Source organism: Mastigoproctus giganteus, chromosome 7 (genome assembly GCF_048544385.1).
Source record: "Mastigoproctus giganteus isolate SK-2022 chromosome 7, ASM4854438v1, whole genome shotgun sequence".
Lineage (NCBI taxonomy): Eukaryota > Metazoa > Arthropoda > Arachnida > Uropygi > Thelyphonidae > Mastigoproctus > Mastigoproctus giganteus.
This window is the reverse complement of record NC_143581.1, coordinates 9,962,262-9,978,462: the sequence shown is the minus strand read 5'-3', so window position 1 is coordinate 9,978,462 and position 16,201 is coordinate 9,962,262. Positions and strand designations below refer to the sequence as shown.

The 16,201-nt window shown below is 39.6% G+C and overlaps 2 protein-coding genes across 2 annotated transcripts in view; one reads left to right on the top strand and one right to left on the bottom strand.

Moving 5' to 3' along the window:
- LOC150082491 (uncharacterized) overlaps window positions 1–1,464 on the bottom strand; it is a 53,042-nt gene extending 51,578 nt beyond the window's left edge. The window contains exon 1 of the mRNA XM_090377528.1: window positions 1,423–1,464. The gene's annotated coding sequence lies outside the window, so the exon portion shown is untranslated. The remainder of the gene's footprint in view (window positions 1–1,422) is intronic.
- Window positions 1,465–11,263: 9,799 nt separating this feature from the next.
- Window positions 11,264–16,201, top strand: part of LOC150082490 (uncharacterized) — a 31,586-nt gene continuing 26,648 nt past the window's right edge. Inside the window, exon 1 of the mRNA XM_090378648.1 lies at window positions 11,264–11,291. The gene's annotated coding sequence lies outside the window, so the exon portion shown is untranslated. The remainder of the gene's footprint in view (window positions 11,292–16,201) is intronic.

The following is a 16,201-nucleotide window of genomic DNA, read 5'->3' as shown; positions in this document are numbered from 1 at the left end:
TTTAGTTTCGTACTACAAAAGGGTATTTTGCCCATTTTGTCATTTTAAAATCATAAGCTGTCAGTCTCCTTCACTGGTAAGTTTTCCTTCTCTTGAATTTTTAAGAAATAGATTTTAAAATTTGCTAATTTTAAAATAAGCAACCTTACAGATTTTAAATTGACGAATTCAGATAACTACTTTGTTCGGATAATCGACTCTTCGGATAAAAAGAAGTCAGTTTTTAATTCTGAACAGTGTCACCGAAGACACCGTTCACAATAAAATAAGAGTCCCGTTTTAGCCTACAAATGGACGTTATTTCATCTGGAGACAAGGAGGAATACTGTACCATTCCTCCTCCATCACAGAAAGGGACACTTATGGTGGAGGCAGCGTGTGGGGTGGAATAATAATCAATGGCCGCGCTCCTCTTCACGTTTTTTGATAGGGGTATCATGTGTGACTTGTGTGACTTTTTAGGGATGTGGTTGGACCACATTTTCTCTTCATGCACGACAACGTCACTGCCCATAGAGCTTAAGTAGTGGAGGAACATCTTGAAACTGAAGATATCGAAGGACTGTCGTGTCCAGCACAATTAATAGATTTAAATCCGATCGAAGATGTGTGGGACGTCCTTGGGCGTGGCATTGAACGCCGACAGCCAACTCCTCGGTCACTTGGTGAACCTGTGCTGATGGAAGAATGAGATTTGTTGCCACAGAATCTTATACTCACCATTATATCGAGCATGGTTCACCGCTGTTGGAGGGGATCATATTTTTAAGCTCTTGTATCGACTTCTGTAATGTGACCTTTTTGTTAATCCTTATACAACCCCTATAAATGTCCCTGTCCGAAGCTTCCTGCTGTCTCCTCATTTCATCATTATTCTATGGCGCACTACCATCCCAAATATTGTCCCGCTTCATCTCAAGCCTCAAGAGTCACACCAAGTTTTCTACGTGTTCTGTTAATTTTGTTGAGCAGTGTACTTTTAAACAGACATCTTCACTCTTCTTTATTTATGAATCTTGGTTAATTCGTGTTACTTTCATTTGGTGTTGTAGAAAGTATTCTATTGAAAAAAATTAAATTTTCTGACTATCTCATGAATTCTCTTCTAATTCAAGAAAAGTATCACCAGAGAAGATTAGTGGGCCATGAGTTAGCAAATTACCATGGTGAATTATCTATTCATTTGGATAAAGATCTTTCCTTTTTGCATCAACTCAACTGAGTTCAACCCCCTAACCACTTAAAGGTTAAGTTGAATTTCCAAATAATAAACTTGGTCAACTGTTTGACATTTAGAGCAAATTCCGGATGAATAATTTTGGTGATACCAATATTCATAAACGAATTATCTATTCTCAGTTTAGTATCTATCAAAATACACACCTAGTGTCCAAAAGTATCTTGAACTACATATGTACTTACCCCACAATAGACTATGGATGAACAACCCTAAAGCAGCTTGAAGTCGAGTCCAGCGCTAAAAGACGAACGAATCTCAGTCACTGCGAATAAATATTAAATTATTCTTTCGTTTGAGTTTCTTTTGTTGTGGGAGACACTTCCTTGGTTTGGTGAAGTCATAGTTTGTTATGCAATTGACTTCCTTCTTCTCTTTACACTTGTCTCAAGCCATTGACGTAGGGGACACACGTTAGCAGAGCAGTGAGTCATATGTACGAACATAATGCATTTCCTTTAGAGATGAGCACCGGAAGGAAGACTGTCCGATGGAGCGAAGATATTCCATTTTTAATTGGGCTTGATGTGTTCGGATTGCAATCCTGAAAGTAAAAAAGTCATGCCTCTTGGAATTATGTAATTATACATCGTGTGGAGAGGCTAAAGATCGAAAGAAGATTATATTGTCCATCTAATTGTGTGGCCTACCCTTTCATGTGAAGTGACTGGTAGTTAAATGAGATAAATTTAAAACATGTCTTTTGACGTAGATGCGAATGCAATCTGAAGAAAACTTGTTAATAACCACATATTTAATGGACCCTTAATACGGAGGATACCAAGAAAAATTACAAAATAAAATCTTTTAAATCAATATTGTTGTTGTTCTTGGGTTTTAGGAGCATCAGTGATTAAGGTCATATTTTCTATTTTCTGGATGAAAAACTGTGCTACCCTCACCTGAGACCGACTAAATCGGCCACGTTATGAAAAAGCCCATAAAATTTCCTTCTGTCATCGAATGGACTCGAACTCAAGTCTTTTTCACCCGGTGTGGGCAGGATGGCAATCCTGCCTAATGTCTAACGAAATTAAATTTAATAATTTTAGGTAATGTTACCTTTATTTTAAATCCTCATTATTACATATTTTAAAAAAATTTAGACTTTCAACCATTCATAACTTTGCTTTGCAAATCCCAAGAAGGAGATATAAAAAAAGTGTAATGAATGTTTTTTAAAGAAGTTTTGGAGGGTATTGTGAATATTTCAATAGAGCAGCAGAACAGGCACTTTGCAATACACCCAGAAAAATCTCCGTGGGCACCAAGGATTAATACAACGAGTTGGATGATTTGCACGTGCGAGGCCATGCCATGCGCCATCTAAACATATGTATGGAAGGGGACTCCTCTCAAAGGGTTGATGTGTGGGGCGAAGGCATCTACAAACAAGGCAGCTCATAAAACAGGAAAATCGTTTCTGTTACCAAGCTGTTCAATAAAAGGGGGCGACTTCGTTCCCACGGGCGACCTTGCCTTTAAACAATGAACGAAGGTAGGGATCCCGTGACAAAGAGGTCCAACAGGGGGATGACTTCCTGTTTGCTTGTTGTGAGGTCTGTCAGACTTCAATAGAGCAGTCTCCCTAGAAAGACACCGAGATAATGTGGCCACGAACTGGGGTAGTTATGGAGGAGGGCTTTGAAGTTGCTGATCGCAAAAGGGGTCACGTGACCCACAGAAGGGTGGTCTGTAGTTAAACAAAGAAACCCCGTCTGCGAGTCTTATTGAAGGCCTATTAAAATTTCTCTTTTTAATAGGCATCTGCAGAATTCATAGTTTTTTTTTGCCTCTTTTAGAAATTATCACCAAATTGGAAATAAGAGAACATTAGTTCACTCACGAGTGCCTTCTAAGACGCGACACTTTTTCAGATCTAAGGACTCCACCATTGTCAACTACTCGACATTTTTATGATCAAATTGCTATGGAACACCCTTTCCAAGTCGATTGGTAAAAAAGAGAAAAGTCTATCATGCAAAATACTAGTGAAGCATCTACTAGGAGCTGAAGAGCATTTAATGTCAAACCTTCTTCCTCAGCAGTTTGTATATCACTTTACGGGATTGTGAACTTTGTGCTTCTGTCAATCATCGATGGAGATAGAGTTCCTGGTCTCCGTGAGAAAGTGAAAAGCCCACACACACGCGCATTGATTCGCTCAACCAAAAATAGCGTCTAGCATTTCGACTCTTGTTACCGCGACACCCAGTTATGTGACGTCACCGGCGTTCTGATAGTCTGCAAGTTTGAAATATAGACGCAGTTGGGGGGTTGAATGAGCTGCGTTCGAGATGGAATCGATGACAAAATTATTGCACGAGGCATATCCGTTTTCATCGGTAGCAGCTGACCTGCGAATGTTTTCTTAAAGGAGTTGGCACAACTTAAAAAAATGAACACAGAGTGACACCCTGATCACGTGACGCTATGGTATGGGTGGCCAGGGATTCCGAAGTCAATATGTTTACTTTGTCCTGGAAGTGTTGCGTTATCGTGAGGGCATTCTACATTTAATACATAACTTGCTGGAACTGCTCTATTTATTGGATTCACTGATGACAGTCGTACCATCCTGTTACTTACATACGATGTCTTTGAGCGTCGATAATTCGTAGTGCGCTCTTGAACCGCAAGAGGGCGTCGCCATATTATCTTATGGGCGTACTTCAGGTGCACTCGTTGTTCAAGGACGCAATTAAAGAAGGATTCATCAGAGTGTTGATGTTGTCCCAAGTCTAATGACAGGCTCTATCTGCGCTATTTCCCCATCCATCTGCCTGCCATCTTCTCCGTCATGTGATGCGGACTTAATTTGTTGCTCGTGCGGTACCAGTCACGCACTGGCTTTCCTTAATCTGACGTGTGTACGTCTAGAGAGCCATCAAACATTAGTTTTATGAATAAAATAGCCACCGCCTTCGTCCTTGACAAAGATAACTGGGCCATATTTCTTTATTGTCAGCTTAATTCCTCAAAGAGATCGAAAGGAACAAGTTTCTGTATCTTGGAAAATAGGACCTTTCCACAGAGATCAGTCACTTAATTTCGGCCATCTTAAAAATTTAAATACATCAGTATTTGCTTGGAGAAATTTTGTCATCTGACCGGTTGGACTGATAATAACGATCCTTTAATGGAGTGGGTGATAAAGGATGGCAAAAAATCAACCAGACTGATAAGAGATCGATCCAAGCGACGCCTGTTTTACCACAAAACCTTTCTAAAAAAAAAAAAACTATCAAGGCCATAGTAACGTTGCTAATAATATCATCCCACTCTATTCATATTATGGCATCCGCCAGACACCATACCATCTTCTTTGTATGTGTGTGTGTACGCATTAACGATGACATATTATTAATGGTTAGTATCCGGAATAAGTGGTGGCACGCGAGGGATGGATGCAGGATAAACAAGAGACAGGATACTGCTAATCGTCTTATGGTTGTTCATACTCTGGGCTGCCAAATGGCTTGAATAAAAAATTGGAGCGGTAAATAAGAGAGAGAGAGAGAGAGAGAGAGAGAGAGAGAGAGCGAGAGAGAGAGAGGAGCGCCCTCAATTTGTCTTTCTGATCACCTAGCTGGAAACCTAGAGTAATCCTTCCTACCATCACGAGGAAATCGAATCTGTACTATTTCCCAAAAGAATCCCATGCTTTCTTGTAGGCGGAACAATATCTGTCATTACTGTTGTCACGTGAAATAGCTCCACCCCCATACTAAATGATAAGTCCGTGATTCATGCCACTGTATCACACCCTTCAGGGAGTCTCCAAGGATGGCCGACGGCACGGGCTGCCCCTCACTGTACTGAAAGGTGTAGAACACATGGAGGAGAGATAAGAACGCTTTATATGACTGTAGAGAATTCCTCTCTCTTTCTTTCTTTCTCAGCTGCTGAAAAAAATATCTCTCATTCTAAATACCACATGGTACGTGAAAAATTAAGGGTACTCGGCATAATATTTCAGAAAACACTAGTGCGCACTAAAAGATTGGAAGTGCCTAAGGTATTGGGTTGTTTACTTGCGTCTGTTTCAGCTTTTAGTGAACGTCTTAATTGAGGTGTATAAGGTCCTTTGGGAATCAGTAAAATGAACGAGGGTGGTATATTTTTATTGGTACGAGAAACAGGAACTGGCAACAAATATTAAATCACAGGGAGTTCCAGAAGGCTAGATTTCATGGAATTTAGTCGGGCAGCGTGTTATAGATGAATTATCAGCCACGGTGGTGGAGGCGAAGAGTTTAGTAAAACTCAGGATGGAACTGGACAGGCACTTTTTAGCAATGGGGAAATTCTTTCCTTTCTTTTGTTGGGCAAATACAGAAAGAGTCCTCTTCATCATTTAGCCATTCTAATACGAATACTAAAAGTCCAATGTGTTCCTCCTGTCCAAGGCATCAAGGGACTTTTTGTCTTTCATTAAATATCCCTCCCACAACAAAGCACTGTTTTGCAATGCCACTGTCGTCTACACTGGACTATATCTGATGCATCCTGCACTGGAGTTGTCAACATAGTGTATGAATTTACTAAAATGTTATTTGGACCAACACATACCATTTGAAGAGTTTGTTCCGGATTTTGTTCAGGAGTCGTCCACACATTGTACTCTCACAGCTCCTTTTCTCAGCTCTGAATCCTTTTTTGTGCACTCTTGATTCTATTTATCTGAATACGCCACTAATGCACTAGTATTGTCATAAATGCCTAATAACCATGTTTGATTTCCTTGCTGTAGAGTGGCCATCCTAATAATTTGTCCGATGAGTGTACCACGAGTAAATCAATGAAAACTAGCTATCGGAAACTGCGCATTCATCAACAAGGAGCAAAATCTTCGTCCTCTCCCGGACTTAATGAGTTTGAGGGAACATTCAGGGAAGCGAGGGATAACGGCATGCGTCAGGGATTTTTCCACAAGTTGTTTCTATTCTCGAGATTCATCCATTTCTCCAGAATGTTGCTGACAGCCGTGATTAAACATTGTACTGCTCTGAATTATTTAATATCGTTGATCGTGTATGTATGTCAGTCACGGTACCCGTCTTTCCTCCGAACGCTTAATAATACCGCCAAGGAGAGATTAACTCAAGAACGCCACTCCACCCTTCTGGCATAGCGCATTGTGAGCAACACTAGTCTAGCGTCGGCCGTAAAAAGCGAAGCTGCTGGCAACTCCCTCTGTTGACCGCACTGTTTCATTGATTTGCTCTGGAGGTATGCAGCAATGAACGACATCTGGTGCATTTCTAATTCGATCCCTTAGCATCCCGAGTGGTAATATGAAGAGTAAATATCAAAGCAATAAATATGGTTGCCAACCTATTGATGTATTGGACACTGTTAAGGTATTTCTATTAAGTTCAACGTTTTTCTCTTTTGGATAGTTTCAATTTCAAATAATAGACGCTGTCCAATCGTTAAGGAACTCATTTTTCCAAGGTTCTTTCTCATCCGACAAAAATTACATCCTGACATAAATTCTGAGAAGAACTCCAAGTTCCTTTTTCGCCTGGAGCTTTGCGAGTTCGTAATGAAGTGGGTTAGAGCTAGTCGCTTAGCGATTAGGGTTAGCAGTACATCATTACCTGCTACCACCGATTTCCCACCCCAGCTGGGGAAGTTTGAAGCTAATTGTCTGACTAGAGATGGTTCTGTGTCCACCCCTAGATGTACCCATCCTGGAAATAAGAGAGAAAAAAATTAGTCGCTTTAAGACATTCATTCAGCAAACCTGATAAGCTGTACTGATGGGTAGAAGGAGATTAAAAAAGCCCCCTCCAGTGTCATGCAGTAATCTGAAGTAGCGGAATGGTGTCATTAAGGACCCAGTCGCCACTGCTACAGGGTGTGGTTCAGTACACACGTACCTGCATGACTCCCGGCAAAGAAGATCACCACATCAGCATAATGAAGGTTTTTTCTATATTTTTTCTTCCTATTATTTTTCTTTTTGGTTTTGCGTCACGCGTGTTTGTTTGACTCAATTAAAGACATCGATCACGAAGAATGTGATTGGTTATGATGAAAAACCAGAGGAAAAATCTGATTGGTGTCATTATTAATTGGTTTTTACTATAATGTTTTTTGTTTTCGTTTTTTAGGGGTGAGAAATAAAATGATTGCAATCCCTTGTGTTGATTTATTACGAAACTTTTTCTTTTTATTTGCACACTACTGTACATTATGGGCAGAAACACGGCTTATCTGTATGCTAATTAAAAAACAGCTGTTACTGTAGCAACGCTCTTTTAATTGATCCCATAGGTGGTGCCGTGTTGGATATCAAATTTACTTTGAAAACAGCTAAAAGACATATTTAATATGTCATTTATTTAATTGAAGAAACTAAATGCCCGAAAGTGTAGGTTTATGTAAATTTTGGAGAATATGTCACCTGATGAAGGCTTCTGACCAACAAGTGACAAAATTTCTCCCTGATTTAATCACATGATCTTGTGATGAACCGTCAAACGGTGTCCCCATGGCTTTCCCTCATCTTTGGCATTGGTTTCCGTACTGTTGACAAAGCACAGTTTTCTTGTATGAGGGGGGCCACACCCTGCGTCAGTAAAATCCGTCCCTTGTGTAGCGAAGAGCTAATTATCAGCGATAACACACAATTAGGGCAACACGTAATGAGGGAACTTCATTAGTCTCTAATGAACCTTGTCGCTATGTGATAAATCTTGCCTTCCGCTTAGCTGTTCATTGATAACCCCCCACAAAACAAATAGAGTGAATTATCGTCTGATTGTTTGACGTGGCGCAGTTTACCTGTTTAATTAGTTGGACCCCGCTTTATTTAACGAATTCTTGTTCGTCCACAAATCTGTTGTTATTGATCTGTTTAGTGCGCATTACGAGAGAGTTACAATTTGGTGAAGTTCAAATTCTCCCGGCGAGTTTTCGTAAAGGTATACCAAGAGACCCCCTCTTCCTACCCTCAACAGGTCACCTTGAAGGGCATACCAGTAGGTCACCTACGACCTTTAGACAACGAATCACTGCAGTATCTGGAAATTACGGACTGTAGATTTGAAACAAAAGTTTCCATCCCGGCAACTTCATAGAGCAAGCAAGCATCCGGCCACTCCCATGCCAGACAGCATGACAAATGTTCTGAGTAATAGAGATTTTTTTCTTGTTGGTAATACCCTCTCTTCCCTAATGGGATCCAAAGATAAGCATCAAATGCATCAGTGCCAGGGATGTGCTTCTAGCACGAGTCCATGTAAATCACCCGAGAGTGGAATGTAATGGAGGGTTGGGCAGCTGGAGGTGACTTAGTCGGAACGAAGTGTAATGATGGTGAAATATGTCAGTGCCGATGGGGTGAATGACACATCTTTCTCCTCCCCCTCATACTAAACACCAGCAAAATTAAATTCCACCGGTGCTACTGAATTCCTTCATTTGTCCTAACAAATCGAATCCAGGCTAACTACCAACAACAACAGTTGGTTTTTAAAACTGTCCTGTCCCATCCTTCTAATCATAAATAATGGAAGAAGACTGATGACGCCATTTTTATCTATATTCATCGAGACAGCTTGCATGCATAAAGAGTCCACCATGCTTTCTCCTCAGAGGACTTAAGAGTTAATGTGATGCTTCTGTCCGGCGATTATTTTTATAGAAACTTCATTAAAGTTTAATATTCCTCATTTCTATTTTCGACTCCTCTCGATTTAAGCCATTCTGCACAAAGACCAATCAAATCAACTAGTGAGCTCAGAGTGATCGATATCTTTTGACATTTTCGTCCTGTCAGAAAAACATGCGCATAAGGCGAATTTTAACTGAATATGCTTAAAAAGCGCGAAACAGTCCTTAAGCATAATTTTATTATTCACCACGTGATTTAAAATTCAATATGTTGCGCGTTCTGGTGTCTTCTCTTACGAATAATTAACGCGAATTCACTTAACATCTAAGGGCTCCGCAACCAGCAGGGCATAGCAAATGTATCATAATTAGAAGTAGCTAGATCGGATGGATGATGGACTCAATTTTCTCTAATCTGATAATCTTATCTCGGGCGCACATACACTCTGGTCACAATATTAACCATAACAGTTTAAGTCTGTAGGCAGGTCTAAGTACAATCCATTTTTGTAGATGGGTAACCGCTTTTAACCCACCTCCATCTGGCGTGGATTTTAATACAACATAAAGTAGAAAATAATCAATAAACGGGACTTAATTTCCTAAATTTGAAATTTTGGACTGCTTTTTTTTTATCCACCCCCTTCCATCCCGCCTCTTACTCCTGTGTAATTCCATTAAGTCATTCCTATCAATGTGCGTTGACGCCTCTGGCGAGGTTCTCCAAGTCCCTGAAGGCCTGTCAAATACGCCACTGTCCTCTAGTGTCAGAAAACCACGTCTTGTTGCAAGAGACAAATGACAGCCCTCGAAAAGGGCCTGAGTCAGATGGAACAAATCTCCAATTTCACTGCACATTGCTGTTCATCTAATGACACAGTAAGACAGGGGATTTATGGGAAACACCTTCCGACCAGACACCCCGTTGCTAAGCAACACTGCAAATAGGACCGGGAGACAAGTACCTAAAGAGACCTTGTGAATATTTTACGACAGCATAGTTTACTCACATCAGCTGGCTTTTCTTTCCCTGTTATTTGTGTCAGTGGAAGACATCGTCGTTTGATTGTTCACAACCGGGTTGTCACGACTGGCCATATTCATAAAATGATTACTGGAGTATGAGGGCCGGCTCCCTGTTTTAGTTATTCAAGATTTGGAAGCTGTTTCAATTCGTCCGGCCACTCTGTTCAACGGTCTTAGAAGTTGACTCCATAAAAAAAATCATTGTGCGTGCTTCTAACACTTTCCATTATTGTCTAATCTTCTTATAGATATAAGAATTTAATATAAAAAGGTTTCAAATCTTTAAGATGGAACTGTGAATAATTAAATTCTTTAGAATTATACTTTTGGTAATGTCCACTTTTATACCACGTAAATATTAAGATGTTTTATTCCTATACATTAAGGTAACATTTTGGGAACCTTGCTTGTACCCATCATCAGACTATATATTGGCTGTTGTCATTCTCTGTATGGTCTGATGATGGGTACTGACAAGGTTCCCAAAACGTTACTTTAATAAATAGGAATTTATAATAAGTAAGGGTGTTTGTTTTGGCTTAAGATTGTTTTGTGCTAAACCACAGTTTACCTCCAGTAGACTCAAATTCAATGGTGGAAATTAACTGATATTGAGAAACCTATCAGGGGCATTTTAGTTAGTTCCACTGCAAGTTCCTCAACAAAACAGTAACCACACTTTCTTCGTTCCTTAAAAAGAAACTACATTGGCAAGAGTTCTAAAATCGAAATTAATAAGTTTTTCAAATAAATTGCAGAAAATCAAACTAATGATTTAAAGATATTTTCAAATTTCAAGCTTTTTGGTAAAAAAAGAATTTCCCATTTAAAGAAAGAAAAAAAAAACATGGCGGTTGGCTAGTTCTGCCTATCGCAAGCCTAATGTTTATGTAAGAGTGACTACATAACGTGGTGTCTACTTCAAGATGTCACCTGCCTCTAATTTATCATCTCTTTAAACTTTCAGTCAGGCGGAGGCTTCTGTGACTGCTGAAGGGACTCTGTCGGCAATCCCACCATACCTTGCGCACCCCGCCAACCTAACTCCCTCACACGCAATATTGAACTGTTCGCTTCTTCCTCCGAGAGTGAGAGACAGAAGGAGACAGCACGAGAGAGAGAGAGAGAGAAATTTCGAACGCTCCGATGACGTCACAGCCAAGAGAGACTTCCGATAGTCCGATCAAGTAAAGCGGAACTGAGAGGTCAGGAAATTCCCTCCTCCACGTGCGTCCCGCTGAAAGCCCACACAACCATGACCTTCTTTGAGTGACCACAAGTGGATTATCTGTGCAAACCAACCTGCCCCTGCGGGTCTTCGTTTTAAAGTGAAGTGCTGCCCCGGCGTGAGAAAACTTGATAAAACCGAAGGCGTCGGAACTTCTGCGTGCAGGACGCAGACGAGGTAAGTGCAGCCAGAACACCCTACGCGTTGGGGATCGTTCTGCGGCATACGACGGACACACCTGATGTAGATATAACCTCTTTTCTCGCCAGGTGATGTCCTTGAGGGTGTTTGTGTTTGCGTTCGTCCGTCTTGTTTTTGTGACCGCTTCAAATAGTCCATTCTTTGCACGTAATTGGTTGAAATATTACTGCTGTTGGCAATGGAAAATCCTTGGAAGAAGATAAGTTAAGACTTGTTAGGAAGAAACACGGTTTATTCGTTTGCGATAATGGTTGGACTTTAATTTTCATATTTTTTCATCTTGTCCTCGTGATCTTGACCAATTATCTTTATATTAGTTCAATGTCGACTATCCATCTTAGAAATTTCCCAAGTTATGACACTCTTATTAGCTATATGGTTTGTAGAGAAAATTTATAGAAGCCTCCTGAATGTATTTATTGATGTTCTTCTTGGAAAGGGATTCGTTGGCAAATTCCTGGACAATAGTACAGTCCCTGAAATATGAAAACTAGTTAGTGAAGTGGATTTATCCAGATTCTCCAGTCTGCTGCAATCTTTGATAGATATTCCTGAATACTGGAGTCGTCTCTAGAGCAGCATGACAATAATATCCAGGAGTTGCAATCTGAATATTTTTCTAAGACGTTTTTGTTTGGTTTATCACGGCCCCGAAATGAAAGATTATTGGGTCTGTAGTATTAGTAATGTGAATGGATCATGAAGTCAGAAGGAACTTGTTGACATTGGACTTTGAATTATTGTAGATTTAATTTTCAAGAAATATATATGCGGGAAAGTTGTCGAAGAGAATAGAATTAGAAAGCAAGATCATGAAGTCTAGGAGGGAAAATGACGAAGAAGAAAGGCTGGTTTCAAGTTGAATTATGAAGAGTGCTGTCTTGTTGATGCACGTGTTCGGATAAATTTGGAATGAATAGGTGGGATTACAGATGCCAATTTAAAATTATTATGTTCCTTGGACCTGGCATCAGTGATGTATGAGATGGATTGCTTGATTTATGGTTTTCGGGATTTCTTTATGCATCGACTACTTTGGTTAGAGTGTTGTGCTTTGTTGGGTACCACATGTGAATTTTATCGTAGTGTGCGTGTCTTCGCTGGCCAATTCCTTTTGCATCCGAAAAACCCGAAACAATTCGGCAACTGTAGCTCCGATCGAAGAGGCCATTAGGAATTTCCCCAGTCTCTAATGGGATTGGAAACCAGATCCCTCCAAACGGGTGATAAGTGGCGAATACATTATTCTGTTACGGAGGATTGCGAGGAAGGGATCGTTAGTTAGCCTGGCTTCCAGCTTTTGAGTAGAGTCGAGGAGTTTTAAGAGTGGTTATCCCCAGTAAAGATATAAAATATGTTCCAATCTGTAAATCTGAGAAGCGTTAAAAGAATATAAGCCCAGAGCCGAAGATTTTCTTTTGGAACAAAATAAGATAGAATTTGAGGACTGAAGTCGCTTCCTCCTCCTTAGTAGTTCATTTACTGGAGATCATCATTTAAGCAACTGGATATTTTAAGACAAATATTACGACGAAAAGATTCTATGAAATAGTCCTTTATTGCTTGATGATCGTTGGTTTAAGAACGAACATTTACTTTGAATCCAGCACCAGTGAAGCTTGATAATATTTAACATGGAGTCTCAGTTATAGCGCAGGCGTTCTAGTTTACTGAGTAAAAGCCTACTGATTTCTGTATCTGCTATTGACACTCTCTAAATTATTCATCTTTTCAGAAAATGAAGGTATTCTCATAGAAGTAGCTCATGGAATCTTCATCTCGGTCTTCAATAGTCGCATCCGATCCAAATTCTCTAGGGTCGGTAACAAAAGAAACCACTCTAAATCCACCAATTTCATATACACATGACTGTGGTCGCTTCCCATTACTGATATTTGAACACGCGCCCCATAAATACACTTCAGTAATTGCGCTGTTTTTCAGAAAACCTCGCTATTTCCACACAATACCATTCTTCATACATTCGAAGCACTTTTCAACATATCCTGTTCCCACTTTATGCATTATCAAGTAGCTACATCCGGGCAAAAACATGTTCCCATCGCTCGTGATGTTTTCTAGCGTCGAAGTATTAAATATTCACCATAAAGCATCATTTCTTGCATCAACCACTACTTTGCCGCATTTTTGGTTATTCCATTCTGGTCTCTCCAGGACCTTGCAGCTGTTACTAATATCCAGATGGATATTCAAATTCCCGGATGTGTTTCAGAGCTCTCCCTCTGTGATAAATTTTAATTTTCAAAGGATCGGACATTGCTGGAGGGTAAAATATTTAAATATGCCTCTTTAGGTACAGAAAGTAAGACTCAAGTGGCAATAAACGATACTTTTAACTTAAATTTACCAAGTAATCTGACAAGAAAATATTGTTTTCAGCAGTATCTTGCTGTTAATTCAATTGAAATTTCTCTTGATTGTTAATTGAAAATATTTTATAATTAGTTTTGAACTCGAGAACATTTGATATTCCAGTCAGTGTTGGAATATTCATCTACTCTGGAAAAACAATGTTGCAATATGCAATTAACCTATTCCAATTATGTGATGGTATATAACAGCAAGTCAAAATATTAGAAGCGCTGTTCCACTTGCATTGGCACATTACAGATACCTCCAAATCACGGAATCACAAGTGATGGTTATACCTTGATGCTTTAAATATCCTCAGCATAGTCAACAACCAAATCTTTGAAGAAATTCTAAGGCTGCAGTCCCAAAATTAATAACTACGAAGGATATGTCAGAAGCAAATGCGACTGATGGTAGATGGCTCTCTTCTAACTTCCCAAATAATGCTGGTTCCCCAAGGTTCAGTTCTTTCTCCCACTCTTTTCCTTTCGTATGTTAATGACCTTCTTCCATTGACCGGAAATCCTAACCATAGTTTTGCTGATGAAAGCATATTGCATTCCACCTTCCAGTTTTCCACATTCCACCTTGCCCTGCACAAACAGCTTCAACTTCTCGAATATTCACTAACAATTCCTTAAATGCTGATCTTCAGATAATTCTACAGTGGGGCAACGATAACTTAATTGATTTCAATCCTTCTAACATCCATCTGTCGTATATCTCGCAAAAAGAATTCTTCTGCTCCTATCCTTATCTTCGATGACACTCCGATTTCTAGGCAAGATCATATTGCTTCCTCTGCATCTAAAAAATTGGGTTTTTTCTTTCGCTCTCCAAACAGCTATCGCTCTATACAAATCGAATATCCATCCTACCATGGAATATTGTATCTGGGGCGGTGCCCCCAAAACTTTCCTTAGGCTTCTAGATTCCATTCGAAAAAGGGCAATTAGGCTAATTAATGACTCATCTCTAACAGAGTCTCTCCACTGTCTCATAGACGTTCTGTTTCTGCTGCATGCCTTTTCTATAGATCCTTCCATGGGCACTGTTCTGAACAATGCCCATGGAAGGAAGATATTCTATGAATATCTTCTTTAATCTTCTCAACCTCCAACTCATGCATGATTCTAAGTACTATAGGTTTTAATGCAGCACTCTAACAACTATAAATAAATCTGAATTTAAAATTTACTGCTTAATTTTTTTTTTCAAGGGATGCATCTATTATTATAACATGGAAATACAGGTGGTGGACAAATTAATGGAAAAAGCTGTGGTAAGAGTCATAAGTATGCACTAATATGGTGTTGGGCCCATATTTACTTTTAAAATAGTATTATATGTGGAATAGATTAAAATAAACCTTGAACTGTCTTAAGAGGAATATTGGACCTTTCTTCATGGAGGAACATTTCAAGCTCCTTAAGTGATGAATGTGGAGGAAGCTTCTCAATCTCCTCTCCAAATATGCCCACAGCGGCTCAACAGCTTTTAAGTTTGGTGATTATGTGAGCCATAGTAAATGCTTAGACTCAGTTTCATGATCCTTAAACCAAGATTGTACACAACTAGCTGTGTGCTTATTGAGACATTATCATCTTGAAATATGACATCATTTATGGCATCATAAGGTTTGTACCATGGGATTAACTGATCACTCAGAATATTAAGGTAGTCAGTAATGCAGTAATTCATCCGGTCAGGGTGATGATGGGACCTAAACTTTAGGCAGCAATACCTTGGTATTGCTGCCCAAACAGATATTTCAGGATTGTCCAACGGTATATCCTAGAATTTAGAAGAGTGGGCAGTTACTCCTTCCGGAAGTGGATGTTCTGTCTTCTGAAAGGAAAAGCTGGGGTAGAAAGAGGACAGTAGAAAATAGGGATCCCAGAGCTTTAAGGAGGACTGTGAGGTCGAATCGCGAAGCAGTTCTGGGATACTTTTAGCGTAGGCCAAGATCAATCCATATATTGTATTCTTAACATAGAACTTAGAAATCTAGGCTATGACAGCCATAAACTCCGATAAACAATTCGTTTTAGCAAAATTCTAAACAAAGTCTCCACTCTGGGCCACTTTATTCAATGGACAGAGATTCTCAAGGTCTCTGAGTTTTTTTCGGGGGGAGGGCACAGTATATCTGAGCAGTACTTCTGAAAATTACCACTGACTCCAGTCTCCGGATATAAATCCAAAAGAAAAAACTGTAGGACTCATTAAAGCTTGATATATGGACGAACATTCTGCTGCCCTCATCACTGAATGAACTGGAGGAATTATCTCCACAGCAGTGATAAAATTTACCATTACCATCCGATCAAATTCTGAGAAATGTATAAAAATAACCCAACTATCTAATTAATCTTCCAATTATCCCCATTTTAGTAATGCCATTTATTAATTATTTCGAATAAATATTCCCTAAGTGAGAAAATGTGGCCATTTTCTGGTCGTATTTATGACACAATACAGAGGATTGATTTTGTGCGCTAATTGTGTGGCAC